The following is a 3,685-nucleotide window of genomic DNA, read 5'->3' on the forward strand; positions in this document are numbered from 1 at the left end:
GGACTAATGAGCACCATGAATGAACACAGAGGCGCAGAGAGAGAACAGAGAGAGGGATAGAGAGACAGAGAGGAGGGGGTAGAACAGGAGAGATAGAGAGACAGAGAGAGGGATAGAGAGACAGAGTAAGAGGGGGTGGAGAGACAGAGAGAGGGATTAGAGAGACAGAGAGAGGGATAGAGAGACAGAGAGAGGATAGAGAGACAGGAGATGGGGGTGGAGAGACAGAGAAGAGCGATAGAGAGACAGAGAGAGGGATAGAGAGACAAGAGAGGATAGAGAGAACAGAGAGAGGGGTGGAGGACAGGAGAGGGATAGAAAGACAGAGAGAGATAGAGAGACAGAGAGAGGGATAGAGGACAGAGAAGAGGGATAGAGAGACAGAGAAGAGGGTGGAGAGACAGAGAGAGGGGATAGAGAGACAGAGAGAGAAGACAGAGTAGGAGGGAGAGAGCACAGGAGGAGATAGAAGACAGAGAGAGAGAGACAGAGAGAGGGCATAGAGAGACAGAGAGAGACAGAGAGAGAGACAGAGAAGACCAGAGAAGCAGAGGGAGGAGGGGGTGAGTTTCCAAACCAGCCATGTTTCTCCAAATGTCAAATTTGAAGTTGTTCCAAACGTCAAGTTTCAAAGTGTTTCGGTTAATTAGGCATTAACTCCACATTTGTTAGAGAGTTAGATTACCTTTTTAAGGTTAGGGTTACAGGTTCATACTCCACATTTTTAAGTTAGGGTTAAGGTTAGGCATTAACTCCACAAATCTAAGGTTAGGCATTACTCTGAATGGTTTTGGCACCAAAAGGCAGATGCTTAGGCATTAATTATGAATTAACTCCAAAATCTTAAGGTGAGGCATTAACTGAGAATGGTTAAGGTAAGGGTTAAGGTTTGGGATAGGCTTAAAAAATCAAAAAAAAACTTTCTATTGCTGGATTTAACATGTTATGGTAACCAGGTAGATGCTTATGTATGGCACATAACAGCTAGGGCAAAAACCAAAACATTTACCCCTTGGTCTATCCAGGACCGGGTTTGGTCAACACTGCCCTACATACCGGTCTTGACGAGAAGAAAAAAAACTGTCGGGAGGTTCCCTTCTGCACTGTTCAACCAATCCAGTAACTGTGGAGGAGGAGTTGACATGGAGTGTCGCCTTGTTAGCGTCCAAAAGCAGAAGTCATGTCACAGGCTCTCTTTCCATTTCCCCTGAAAACCGGAACATCCGTCGTTGGGGACTTGGCAGAGGCTACACAGCTCTAGTATTACTACGGGGGAGGGTTTGGCTGAGAAGTGTTGTACACACTGAAACATTTTAGAAATCACAATTTGTATAGTTATTCCCTGGTTGGCTGACTGTTTTGATTTGTTTAAGACAATGCTGAGCTGAATCTGTGTTGGGATGCTCTGTCTGGCATAACATTGGAGTTAATTCATTCTAGGCTGTGTGGTGGGTGGGGGAGGAGGTTATCTTTTGACTTTCCTCAATTCAAATGTTCAAAATAAGGAATACAACTAAACACACACAAAATAAACACAAAATTGTACTTCTTGGTTCCCTAAACCCCACTCAGCAGTCATGTCATCCTGTTTCCTCTATGTGCCCTCTACATATCCACTCCTCTTTCTCCCCCTCCTCTTCCTCCCTTCCTCCTGCCCTTGCTAGAGAGGGAGGGAGGGAGAAGGCAGGGGCTTCTCTAGCTAAAAACTGCATGGATACAAGGGGGGCTGTGGAGGGAAGCAGGGGGGAGGCGGTTTTTGTTGTTGTAGCTTAGAACCAGTCAGTGTGTCAGAAGAGATTGGCCCGGTACTGAATCAGCCAGTCACTATGTCAGGGATGTGTGCGTGTGCACACCTGAGTTTTGTTACTTGTATGTGTTTTTGTTTGTGAATATTGGTTGGTGGAGGATGGGATGGCAGTGCTTGGAGAACCACACCCTCTTAAATTTCTGCTCCCTAACTCAACGTTCAACTCCATGGATACGCTGCCTGTTGGGGAGGAGCAGGGATGGAAGAGTCCAGCACATCCGCTGAATTTAAAACGGAGTTAAAGACATGGCACACAGTAACTCAATGGGTGGTTGTTAGTGTTTTTGTCAAATTACAACTTCAATAGCAATAATAATAACTTAATAAAAAAAACGAATAAAAAAATAAACTTTAATAGGTATTCAGTTTTGTTATAAGAAAATAAATAGAGTTTAATTTATAATTGGATGTTTGTGTATTTGAATTAAACAGAATGTTCAGTCTCCATTGTGAATGTCCGCATGGAAGGTGTCATGGTTAGGGCCCTGTGTATTGGACAATCATCTTTAGTTAAAGCTTTTTCATCAAACTGTCCCCTTTTCTTTTTATGTCAGATGGTCCAGCACCATCCTCAGACAATTTCTTTAATTTTTGATGTAATTCAAATTCCTGGGAAAGGCTTCAAATAAAGGTTAAAATCTAGGTCKTGTGACATGATWACCCAAAACACAGGGMCTGCGTTCCAAACACYTAAAAGACACACCCTCCTCCACTTACCCTCYCCTTATGCCCTTGGGGGAATCCCCACGGCCATCTTTTCCATCGGTCCAAACAATTAGCCAAGCAAGCAAAGTTGGCAACGTAAGCCCCTCAGCCCTCGTTTGCGATTGAGTGTGCGAGTGTACAATTCTGTTCACTCCGGGGCCTGAAACYCCCCATWATTRAATTRGCYATMATTGTACATCCGCTAAGAAAAGTCAGCCAAAARTTWCAACCAACATTAATATGGAGAAGTCAACATACAAGTGTAAGTYAAAARMAATGMAAATAAGTTAGACATMTTGCTACTAATGCACATGACGGCAAAAACACGTATGGTAAAAGTAATGATGTTTTTGTTTGGTTAGCTTTTGGAAACGTTASCTAGCACATACAACTTTCCCTGACATCGCAATATAATAATTTTKGATTTACCTGATATCGTCAGATGGCTAGTATTCGYTGTCTGCGGAGGTGTTGTCTTCTAGCCAAGATATGAAATGCAATCATAATTGACTGTAGCGCATATAAAGCACACACAACAGCTACTGGTGGTTCCATGATGACTGACAACACAACAGCTACTGGTGGTTCCATGATGACTGACAACACAACAGCTACCGGTGGTTCCATGATGACTGACAACACAACAGCTACTGGTTGGTTCCCATGATGACTGACACAACAACAGCTACTGGTGGTTCCATGATGACTGACAACACAACAGCTATGGTGGTTCCATGATGACTGGACAACACAAACAGCTACGGTGGTTCCATGATGACTGAAACACAACAGACTCTGGTGGTATCATGATGACTGACAAAACAACAAGCTACTTGTGGTTCCATGATGATGGAAACACAACAGCTACTGGTGGTTTCATGATGACTGACACAACAAACAGCTACTGGGTGGTTCAATGATGACACAAAACAACAGCTACTGTGGTTTCATGATGACTGCAACACAAAGCTACTGGTGGTTCATGATGATAAAGCACAACAGCTACTTGGTGGTTCTGTGACTAGACAAACAACAGCTACTGGTGGTGTCAGATGAGCTACAACACAAAAGCTACTGGTGGTTTCATGATGACTGACCACACACAAAGCTACTTGTGGTTCAATGATGACTAACACAACGTTAATACCACAACAGCTACTGGTGGTTTCCAAT

This window comes from Salvelinus sp. IW2-2015, unplaced genomic scaffold (genome assembly GCF_002910315.2).
Source record: "Salvelinus sp. IW2-2015 unplaced genomic scaffold, ASM291031v2 Un_scaffold1727, whole genome shotgun sequence".
NCBI classification, from domain to species: domain Eukaryota; kingdom Metazoa; phylum Chordata; class Actinopteri; order Salmoniformes; family Salmonidae; genus Salvelinus; species Salvelinus sp. IW2-2015.